Source organism: Balaenoptera musculus, chromosome 10, assembly GCF_009873245.2.
Source record: "Balaenoptera musculus isolate JJ_BM4_2016_0621 chromosome 10, mBalMus1.pri.v3, whole genome shotgun sequence".
NCBI lineage: Eukaryota > Metazoa > Chordata > Mammalia > Artiodactyla > Balaenopteridae > Balaenoptera > Balaenoptera musculus.
The window spans coordinates 97878152-97890051 of record NC_045794.1 but is presented as its reverse complement, the minus strand read 5'-3'; the positions used below and the strand labels follow the sequence as shown (position 1 = coordinate 97890051).

General features: G+C 54.9%; 1 long non-coding RNA gene across 1 annotated transcript; it reads left to right on the top strand.

Moving 5' to 3' along the window:
• The first annotated feature begins 468 nt into the window (after window positions 1-468).
• Window positions 469-11651, top strand: LOC118902593. Its single transcript, XR_005021581.1, has 3 exons — window positions 469-640; window positions 7139-7259; window positions 11395-11651. It is a non-coding gene; the product is annotated as an uncharacterized LOC118902593 (long non-coding RNA).
• Window positions 11652-11900: the final 249 nt, after the last annotated feature.

Sequence of the window (11900 nt, the reverse complement as noted above, 5' to 3'; positions counted from 1 at the left end):
GGGATACAGCAGTGAGCGGCACAAACCCGGTGTCCTGACTTCAAGGTGCTACCTATTTGGTAGAAAAAGACAAAGAAACGCATTACCCTCGAGGTAGTTAAGTGTTATGATGAGGTGTACAGAAGCAGTGAGGAAAAGGATACAGATCTCAGGAGGACCCAAAAGAGTAGTGGCGGACACAGGGGGAAAAAAAAGTCAAAGAATGGATGCCGCAACCCCACACCCCCACTGTCTGAACCCCTTCTTTGCCTTAGCCAATCAGGCGCCAGCATCGCCGGCCTGCCGACTAATCAGCAGCCGGAACAGGAGCTCTAGTCGCAGACCAAGGCTTCCCCAGGGAGGGCGGCCGGAGCCCGCGTGCCCCGCCCCTCCCGGCCCCGCCCCTCCCGGCCCCGCCCACTCCCCGCCTAAGGCCCGCCCCACCACGGTCAGCCGCGCCTGCCCGGAGTTCCCTGGCCGGCGGCCGGCCGCTGGGGCCCAGTATTGTCTTAAGGGCCGAAAAAAGAGGAAAGGGGGGAGGGTGGGGAACTGCCAAGTGACCGGCAGAGGATATATAACATTTTCTTTCACCATCGACAATCTTGCACAATGTATGAAACAGACGGTATCGCCTGGACAGGAGCGTGAGGCCGCGGGCAAGGTAAGCAGCACCCGGCGGGCGTCTCCGGGCGTGGGGGACACCCAGAGAAGATCGGGGCACCACCTCCCATGCTGAGCGGCTGTCGCGGGGTCTGTGTCCCGGTCCGCGCTCTGAAGGGTCTCGTGAGCCTTGAGCAGTGTGGACGCGGCCCCAGAGATGAGGCATCTCCGAGGCGGTGTGGACGCGGCCTCTGAACTGAGACGTGTTCAGTGACTTGGGGGCTGCCGAGGTGGTGTAGACGAGCGCAGGGGAGCGGGCTGAGGCGCCCCCGAAATCCCGAGGTAGTGGAGACTGATCCCTAAGGCTGGGGTTGACGGTCCTCGTAACTCGCGGCGGGTGAGACTGGAGACTCGGACTATAACTGAGGCACCTTCCAGCGACCCGGGGGCAGGTGAGGCTGTGTGGACCCGCACCGCAGAACCACGAGCAGGTGTACACGCGGGCGGGTGGCACACGCGGAAAGTTTGCTGGAGCGCGCGGCGCGGACTCAGGGTCCGCGCGCCGACGGAGGCGCCGCGCTGGGGCTGGGACCCCGCTCACCGCCGCTGGCCTCAGCCGCTTCCCCGGGCCAGAGGCGCCCTGGGGGAACCCCAAACCCCAGCCTCAGCTTCTGTAGCTGAGGCGGAAAAGGGAGCTGGGGAGGCAGTAACTGAACTGAGCCCTAGAGGAAAACCAGAGATTGATTTCGAGCCTCTCAGGCAGGTCCACCCAGCACCTGCTCTGTCCCCGCTGAAGCCTGGGGCATCTCCATTTCACCTGTGAGGGGCAGAGCCAGCTTGGTGTCCACGCGCTGGTCATCAGCTGAGGGGACTCCAACTCGGTCTGGTCCAAGCCCGGAGCCCTGCTCCTTCTCTCCTTCCACTTCTGCGCCAGGATGTTGGGGGGGAGTGCAGATGGAACCTGGGGGTGGGGTGTCAGGAGGCCCTGGATCGGGACCCCCGGATCTGCCTCCCCCTGCCCCTTTGTGTCTCCCGGTGGCCTCACAGCATCAGGCAAGGGAATGAATGGAGGAGGGAAGAAGGGGGTGGGGGGAGAGTATGGGACAGGTGATGCTAGCGCTCACCTACCTCGACCCAGGGGAGCTGTGTCTGGCGCAGATCAAGTGGGGCAGGGTAGCTATGTGACACTCTTCTGTAGGAGAAGACACCCAACCCCAGTCTCTGCCACAGGGGAAAGGCAGAAGGGGGCCCAGAGGCTGGAGGGACACCTACAGGTCCAGGGTGGTTCTCGGGGTGGCTCCACCTCTCTGTGTCTTTTGTCCCCATTCTTACTCTCACACACCCTCCTAGTCTCTGTGATTCCTCACAGGTTCTTTGCACATGTTATTTATTTTTCTGATCAACAAGTAGTCATCAAACATCGACTGTGTCCCAGGCACAGGCAACTCGGTGGTGAACAAGACAAACCCCGTCTCTGCCCTCACAGGACTTCCAGACCAGTGCAGGGACATAGCTGGTGAACAACAGTCAGGAAAGGAATGGGGACAGGAGGCAACCTTGAGTGGGCATGAGGAAAGGCTTCTCTGCAGAGGTGACAGTGAGTCAGAAGGGTTAATGCCTCATCATCAGTTACCTCCTCCAGGAAGCCTTCCCTGACCTCCCTGACCTGACACTTTCCCTATGCCAGGCTCTCATAGCCCGGGAACCACTCCCTCCGTGGACATTTTTATGTCATTATTGGGTTGATGTTTGTCTCCTCCCTTCAACTGTAAGAGGCATGAGGGCCGGACCTGAATCTCTTCTGGGTAGATGGTAGGCCAAGCGAATAAAGGATGAGTAGAATTTCCCCAGAAAAACAGGAGCTGCTCAGCCAGGTCAGGCATCCTGACAGCAGAAATTTTTCTTTCCCCGTCCCTGGCCTGAGTCCTGGGCTCCACACCCCATTTGCTGTTCAGAGATACAAAGTAAAAGAAAGCAGCAGGCCCGGTGAGGAAGAGAGCAGGGAAAGGCCTGGCACAGATGGCCCGCTGGAGTGCCGAGCCTGTCCCTCGGGAAGGGAAGAGACCCTTCTGGGGGGAGGCCTGGGGACAGGTGACTGTCCTGTTCTCTGAGTTCAGATCAGCCTACTCCTCATTTTTCTGTCCCAGCTCTGGGAGGCTTGGTTTCCTTCAAATGCCGCTCTGGGAGAAGGTGGTGGCCAGCAGGGTCCCCAGGATGGCCAGGGTACAGGGCCACAGTAACTCCCCTCCTCCCCCCACATCTTGGACAGACAGGACTCAGGGCAGTGCCTCTCTGACCCAGAGTCAGGCCTCTGGGCCACAAATAGCAGCGCAAGTGATCTGCAGTTCATTTAAACTCCTGGCTGGAAAGTAGGAATCAGGCTTAGAGGGGCAACTCTTATTTTCATTTTTCATAGTTTTATACTCAGTGAATTTCTCCCTCCCCTGGCTCTGACAGACCTGTGCGCCTGGCAGCTTTCCTGTGGCAGATTATGCTCTCACAGATGCCTGACAAAGCTTTTAGTGCCCCTCCATCCTCCCCACTTCAGGGGATTGAGCGGCCTCCACGCACAGCTAGAGAGTGTCTGCATGCTTTATTCAGGCTCTGGCAGGGACGGAATAAAAACGGCCTCCCCACCCAGCCCCCCAGCCAGCCCTCCTGCCTGGAATTGCTTTAAAAAATTAACTTGCAGATATGGAGATATAGGTATATGTATAGCTGATTCACTATGTTATAAAGCAGAAACTAACACACCATTGTAAAGCAATTATACTCCAATAAAGATGTTAAAAAATAAAAATAAAAATAAATTAATTTGCAATGATTCACTCCCTTTTGTTCTAGGGGGATCACCAGCATTTTAAAGATGTATTTAAATCAGATTCACTGCTCCCAGTTAAACCTTAACTGCCTCCCCCCACCCAGCAGAAAGAGCACTGGATTTGGAGTCGGGCAGCGACTCAGCGGTTCACGCCAAGTTCTGCTAATGATGAGCTGTGTGACCTTGGGCAAATTACTTAACCTCTCTGCGCCTCCATTGGCTCCTCTGGAAACTGAGGTTAATGATAATCCTTCCCTCCCAGGGTGTTGTGAGGATTAAATTAGATAACGTTCAGGGAAGAGCCATGCAATGCCACGCCTGTGTTTTCTGTTCCCCAGTACTGGCTGTCCCTCTAATTAGCCTGGTGACCTTGGGTGGGCCACTCAGCCACTCTCGGCCCTCAATTTCTGCATCTGAAAAGCACAGGGGTTGTTCTAGGATATGATGCCACTGAGCCCCCCACCTCCAGCCCTGAGCCCCCCCTCACCTCCTCCTGCCCTCTGCCAGACACCTTCCCTTGTCCACCCCTTTCCTCGTTATCCAAGCACTCATCTCTAATTGGAGGTGGTCCCCCTCCCCAGCTGCCTCTCCTCCTGGCTCCCTGTGAAGTCTGCAGGGTTGGGCCCCAGGGGCCTGCCGTTTTTGGCTCATTTTCAGGAGCAATTAGCCACAGGCCTTGGAGGTGGCCTCAGTGGGCGTGTGGCCAGGCCACTGGAAGCCAGGACTCTGCTCCGTCTGTGGCCTGCGGCGCTCCCACAGGCCCGGGGGTCCCCATTGCCAGTGGTGGGGAGGCAGATTCCCAGGCAAAGCCATTTCCATTTCTGTACTTTATGACTCCTTGAAGCCTCGAGTCTGAGTGTAAATTAGTTCTACCCTGTGCTTTTGTTGGCAACTGTCTGCTCCTTGGAAGCGAGGGGCTTTGTCAGGAAGAACAAAGCTGTTTGGTGTTTTTCTGATTTGGGGGAAGCGTGCTCCTGTGGGAGGGCTCATCGCTTCTCAGTGTCAGTTCCGAGTCCTTGGTTCTCAGACTCGCTGGTTTTGTTTTGGGTTTTTAACTCCTATGGCTTAAGAGTCACATATGTTTGTGTGTGTGTTGGCTGAGGGATTTTTTTTTCCCTCCTTTTTGGCTTGCATAGTGTATTCCGTGGAAGCTAATTCCAGGGACTGAACTTTTCAAATCACTGCTTCAACAGCTTTTAAAAATCTGGACGTAGTTACTCCTGTCATCCATGTGTAAAGATTTAGAAAAAATTCCCAACCCGAGGGTGGGCAACCTCAAGGATGTACAGCTCCTGGCAGCCCGCACTCGCTGGAGACCTGAGGTCAAAGCCGAAATGTCGAGCTCCTCTTGGGACGCGAGGGGGCGGGAGGAGCGTGGTCTGCTCGGTGTCAGACATCTGGATATTTAGAAAACATCTGGGTGGCTGGATTTTTCAGGTTTCTGCCTGACATTTAATATCACAAACATTGAGCCTGCCTCCCGTCCCCCGCCTCCCAAACACACCCAGCCCCTTCCCTCCCCTTCCTGACGGGTAAGAAACATCCATTCTTTCCAATTCCCCAGCGTTTCCCCCCTACCGGAAATCTGATGGGCTTATGACATCATGGCTGGCTGCTGAGCGATGAAGTGGATGCCACAAAGAAATCCGACATATCAGATGGATTCTGAAATCAGTTTCCCTCTGGCTGTAGTAACAGGCGTGAAGTCAGGAGAATATGAGCTTTGTTTAAAAAACAAAAAATAAAACTAGGACCCGACCTGTATTAAATACAATATTTTAAAGCAAACAGACCTTTTGGACATCATCCTATTTTAATAGAAAATGCTGGTTTTTATGAAACGAAAGCGGCTAATAAATCAGACCTCAAGCTGCATGTGAACATTCCATTTCTGTTGAGTTTTGTGTGTCCTTATTCACTAATAAAGGAGGAACTGGGAATGGTTTCTCTCCCTTCGTTATTCAAATGGGATAGCTTTTTTTTTTTTTTTTTGAGCCAATAAAATTCATTGGGTAAATTGCTGGTTTATGTTTTTCTAGGAATCCATTTTTATGGAGTGACCTTGGACCTGACCCGGTCTGCAAACATTGTATTTCCCTCTGCTGGTTTTTCTGGCTGTGAAACTGCTAAGAGGATGCAGTTAAGCCTGATTTTCAGTCTCCTCTCTGCAGGGCAGGGCCGGGACCTGGTGAGCCAGGTCGGTTCTTGGGATGAAAACCACTTTGAAAGGATAAAGGAGGAGAACAGACAGTGAAGGGGCCTGCGATACGAGCCCCAGGGCAGCCTGGGAGGACGGATCCACTGTCTTCCCCATCCTCCCAAAGGGGAGCGAGGACCTCAGAAACAGCTCCAGGCTGAGGGCGCTCACCCCTGATGCAGGCTCAGGTTAGAGGAAGCTCTGGGTTCCAGGTGTTGTGCCTGCCAGGTCCCTAGTGCGGGCATGTGGAGTCTAAGAGACCGGGATTGGAGTCCTAGCTCCTCCGTGGACAAGCTGTGGGGCCCTTCACCTTGCAGCCTCTGCCCCTGGGAGTGGGCATAACGACACCACCTTGCTTGCTGGGAGAAGCTTAGTGCTGGATGCTCCACACGATGCCCGGCCACTTCAAAGGGCTCTGGGGTCTGTCTCAGAGCCGGGAGAGGCTGGGGGAGATTCTGGAGCTGAGTCCACTGCCTCGGTTTGTTTGTGTCCCGGCTCTGCCAGCCACCATCTGCGTGACCACATTGATCTGTGTGACGTTGTCTGTGCCTTGGTTTCCTCATTCGTCAAACCATAATAATAATCGGACAAACTTCACACACGGGGCAGTGGAGAGAACTAATGTAGTAAGCGCTCACCAAGCGTTAGCTCTTACGTGAGACGTGCCCCTGAGCCCAGCAGGTGGGTTGCTGGGTAGGACTGTTGGGCCTGGGATGGGAGGGGGTGTGTCAAGCTGAGCACAGGTAGAGGATAATCGAGGACTGAATAGAGCACCCCTCCTCTCTCTGCACAGAACATTCCGTGGCTCCCCATTGCTCAAAGGGAATAAAGTTCCCCTCCTTAACTGGGCCCCAGGTACCTCACACTTGGACCTCATGCACTGTTCTCTCCCCTCATTTCTCTCTCGTCCTCCCAGCTGGAGCACACCGCCTTCTCTGGACTCAGTACTAATGGGTAGGTCACATTTTCGAGAACCTGCCATCAGGTTGGATCAAATGGATTAACTCATTTGATCCTCACACCAACCCATGCAGGGGATATGGTTATCATTCCTATTTTAGAGACAAAGACGAGACTTCAGGGGTTAAGTATCTTGCCTCAGGTACCAGAGCCTGGATTGGAGCCAGGGGTTGGGCTCCTGCACCATCCGCTTAATCCCAGCCCCACTGGCTCCACTGGGCCTTCCCCCTCCTGTTTCCCACCTCATCCCTAAAGCCAGAGCACCTGCCTTCTCAGAATGCCCGCCCCATCTCTGTCTGCCAAGATTCTTATTGCCACTTTGGCCAAGAGGCCTTCCCAGACCACCCTCCAGTCATGTCATCCAAGGAATGCTGGCGGGGCCCATTGTGCCCCCCTCAGGATGCGGCTCTCCGTGGTTGGCCCTCGGGACCCTGGTCCACCTTACCTACAGGTCAGGAGCTGTGCTGTGGCCAGCTTTGTGTCCCTCACAAGGCACTCACTGACGACCTACTATGTGCAACACGTGGGGACGCATACGGCAGGTGCCCACACCCAGCCTGGTCTTCTCTCCCAAACTCCAGGCCTGTCCAACCGATGCCTTTTGCCTGCCACAGCTCCATTTGGATGGCCAGAGGGCAGCTTCACCTCAGCAATCATAAACCGAGCTCTTGAAATTCATCTCCACAACCTTCCCCATCTCAGGTAATGGCACCTTCATTTTCCACTCAGTTCCTCGGGCCAAAAAACCTTGGGATCATCTTTGACTCCTGTCTCTTTCTCTCTTTCATAATCTCAAGCTCTCTTTCTCTCCACCCCACCCTCACCCCCCATTCACCCTCAGCAAATACCATTGGTTCTACTTTCAAAGTATACCAGCAGTTTGACCCCTTCTCCACCTGAACTGCCCACCTGTATGAGTGCAGCAGCCTCCTCATGGTTCTCCTGCTTCCCCCTCGGCCCCCTGGAATTCATTCTCTATGCAGCAGCCAGAATGACCCTGTTAGAACTTAGGCCAGATCCTGCACTTCTCTGCCCAAAACCCAGCAATGGCTCCCAGCTCATTCAGGGTCAAAGCAGAGTCCTGCCTGGGGCCCCCGCTTGCTCCCTCTCTGCCCTCAGCTCCTGCCACCCCCCATCTTGCTCACTGACCTCCATCATACCATGTGTATTCCCACCTCAGGGCCTTTGCACTTGCTGTTCCTTCTCCCCAGTATCTACTTCCTTCTGGTATTTACATTGATCAAATGTCACCTGCTCAGAGAGACTTTCCCTTACCTCCCTGCCCCATCCTTTCCCCACTGTGGTGTTCTTTCCCTGCTCTGTTGCTCCTCAGCAACTATTCCCACTTGACCTTATGTTATACATGTATGTGTCTGTTACTAGAACGTAACCTGCACTAGGGCAGAGCCCCGCCTGTCTTCTCACTGCTGTATCCCTGATGCTCAATAAACATTTGTTGAATGAAAAGCTAGATGGATGGATTCCATGAAGGGACAGCAAGTACTAAACACCTGGTCTGTATCAGGTTCTGTGCTGGGTGCTGAGGCAACACATGTGAACAAGACCTCCTGTCCCACCCACAGAACCCTAGTCTGAGGAGGGAGACAGACGCCAAGCAAGAAATCACGGAGCAGGTGGAATGGGGTGGTGTCCGGGAATGAGCTCAGAGGAGGAATTGGTCCAGCCCGTCCAAGGGAGCTTCCTGAAGGAGGGGGCATACGCAGGGCGACCTGGAAGGTGAATAGGAATTGGGCAGGGAGGAGGGTCAGGCAGACAGGTGGGCAGTGTGCTCCAGGGGCTGAGGACCGGCCTGGTGGGCAGGTAACCTCATATTAAGGTCAATAGGGGTTAGGTGGGTGGAGAGAAGGGCAAGTTTTCCAGGTTGGGGTCACCACGTGGGGAAAGGCCCCGAGGCGGGAATGAGTGTGGGCAGCGTGGCTGGCGGGGATGGACTGAGGAAGGTCTTAAGTGCTGCCTGGAGAGGCGTTAGGAGGAGCGGCAGAGCCTGGGCTGGAATCCTGGCTCTTCCCCTCCAACGGTGTGATCCTGGATGCATCACTTCTCTTTTCTGCAGCTCAGTTTTCCCATCAGTGGACTCCTGACTATGTGCCTTTTCTGCTGCATGTCCTGCCTCACAGAGAGGGTGAGACTTAAACCTGGAGGGAGGGATCCAGGGTAGAGAGGAGAATGCCAGGAAGAGCATGGTGAGCAGGGGGAACAGAATATGCGAAGACATGGGGCCTTTCTTCTGGATGTGTTTCTCCAGTCGCTCCCTCGGGGAGCAGCGAGGCAGAGAAGACAATGAAAGGGGCAGCTTGCCTGTCCCCAATGGGGGCCAGCCCTGGAGCATGCCTGGTTCTCCACTTGAGGGGCCACCCAACTTTGGCCTCACTCTCGGCTGAGCACCACAGCCCTGAGGCAGGCCCTCGAAGCTGAGGGAGCCAAGGCTCAGAGCAGAGGTGACTGGCAGCCACGTTACCACATGGCTGGTAAGTGGCAGACAAGGGACTTGAATCCAGACCTACCTGGCCCCACTCCCTGCTGTCCTTTTGCAAGACTGAGCCACAACCTGTGGGTGGGCCAGGTCTCGGGGAGCCAGGATCGCACAGGTGAGAACCTGCTCATGCGAGGCTCTGAGACTGAGTCCCATGCCCCCACCGCAGGGCTGCCCTGATCAAGGCCACTTCCTCCTTTGGGGGAGGTGAGTCAGGCCTCTGGAAACCCTCTAAGCCTCTCCCCTTGGCTGGAACTTCTCTGAAGACTCTGGAAGCTCCTGGAATATTCCAGGATTATTGACTCCCTGGAGCCTCCCAACCACCCCTCGAACAGGGGCTGTTTTTATCCCCATTTGACAGGTCGGGAAACTGAGGCTCGGAGAGGAGCAGTTACCCAGGGAAGGCACATAGGTTAAATGGGGAGGTCCTGCTGGGTTCATTCTCTGAGGCTGCTTTAGGGACAGAGGGCCTAGCTCCATGTACAGCTGAGAGCTGGTGCTGGGGCCTAAAGCGGGAGTTTCACAGGGCTAATTTCAGCCTACATTAAGAACTTTCTTCCAGGTATGCCCAAGATGGACACTTTGCAGGAGTTTCAACAACCTCTGCAAGTGGAGGGAGGGGAGATTAAAGTCATGTTGGATTGAGCAGTCCAAGTTTCTTTGACCTCTCCAAGCTTCAGTTTCCTTATCTGTGAAATGGGGATATTAATACCTAGCTGTCAGAGGCATTAGGAGTCAAGGAGCCCACAAAAGGTGTCCAGTAAGTGCCACTGTCCCCTCCTGGGGCTCCCAAGCTTCCCCTATAACAGCCAAGCTTAGAGGGTAGAGTGGCAAAGGGGCCACCTCCAACAGCCCTGTCCCCGTGGAGCAGCCCCGCAGACCCTGGTGCTTCCCTGACATGGGGAGCTGGGGGGGTAGGTCAGGCTAGGGGTCCCAGACAACTGCCTCCTGGTCTCATGTGTCAGCTGGGCCATGGGGTACCTTGAGTAACGGGAAGGCCCCACAATGACTTCTTTCTTTTTTTTTTCTTTTTCACTGCACCGCGCAGCTTAGTTCCCCGGACAGAGATCGAACCTGGGCCCCCTGCAGTGGAATCGTGGAGTCCTAACCACTGGACTGCCAGGGAAGTCCCCCCCTACAATGACTTTTTGAAAAGCACAGCTTTGAGGGCAGACACAGGCCTCTTGCCACCACTGACACTGGCCTCCAGGAGGCAGGGCTCACATCTCATCTTCGTAATAGCCTCACTGCTCTAAATCACAGCCCCACCCAGGCTTCGCCCAGAGCCTCCCTGCCCTCCAGAGCTTCCTGCCTCCCTGGTTAGGAAATGGCTCAATGCCAGGACCCAGAGAGCTGGCGAAATCTCACTCCAATGGGTTCTGTCACGGTGCTCCAGGCAGTTGGTATTTATAGAGCACCTACTCTGTGCTAGAGACTTTCCTTACCTTTGCTCAAATAATTCTTGAGGTGGGCCTACCATCTCACGTCACAGGAGAGAAAGCCAAGGCTCAGGGAGAAGCAGCATCTGGGCTAAACAACATCAGAGCTGGGCTTCTATCCCCAGGGGTGAGCGTTCTCTGCATCCTGCGTCCCCCGGGCAGGGCAGTGGAAGGAGCACTGGCTTTGCAGCCCTGGAGCATGGTGGGTGGTGGTGGGGACTCTGGGCTTTGCAGGAGGACAGATCCAGGCCCAGTCCTGACTCTGCCCTCGTGTTTTTGCACATTCTGTTCCCTCTGCTCACTATGCTTTTCCTGGCAGACTCCTCTCTACCCTGGATCTCTCTTGGCTTAAGTCTCACCCTTTCTGTGAAGCAAGGCAGTGTAGCCAGGGATCCACAGGCTTGTTTTCAAATCCTGCCCCCACCGAACTTGGAAGGGAGAAGAATAAGGGACACAGCATGCAAACAGGGAACAGCATGGGCAGAGGCAAGAGGTTGTGAGTAGGCCCTTGAGAGCCGCATCAGCTGGGAGGGTGGAGCCAGGCAGAAGGGAGGAGGCCTGGGTTGGGTTGCCCTGTCACCATTCTGGGCCTTTGCCCAGGCTGTCTTCCCTGCCCGGCCTACCCTTCCCCTTCTCCTGTCCAAGCCATCATGCCTTTAAGTCCCTGGGCAGTGGAGTTCCCTGTCCGTCTCTTCCTGAGCCACCCCTCTCCACATCCTCCTTCCCCAGTGTTCCCACGGCCCCAAGTGCCACCTTGATGTGAGCAGTCAGTGTCTCAGGTCACGCAGGTTTGTGTCCTGCCTGTGCGTGGTAGCAAGGTCCTTGACTCAAATCTTGGCTCTGCCCCTCGCCCACTGGGTGACCAGGGACAAGCTACTTCACTTCTCTGTTTTTTCCTCTGTAGGATGACAGCAGCTGCCCCCAACTCACAGGGTTCTCTAGGGGATTAAATGAGGTTGTGCTTATAAAGCAGCAAACCACACCGCCTCCGAAAGTCAGCCAGCTGGGACATACACGTTCATGCACATCATTATTAGTATTTGTGAGTCTCTTGAGGGTAAGGCCTTGTGTCTGGTGTCCTGCTCACTGCAAGGCAGAAGCGGGGGGCTTGGCGATCGCTTCCAGAACAAATGGGCAGCCTGTTCTCCTGTGCAAATGTGAGCTCTAATAAAACTACCAGTAACCTAAATAGTTATCGTGTATTGAATGCCTACGTCATCTTGTTTAATCCTGACTAACCTTCAACGTGGGAATTGTTAGACCCAATTGGCAGATAATATAATTGAGGCTTAGAGAGCTTAGGCCTGAAACGCAGAGAATGAGCAGCTGAGTTGGGTTTCGCACCTGTGTCTGGCTGTGTGTTGGTTAGGACTCTGTCCTGTTATGCCCTTTGCTGGATAGTCCAGACGC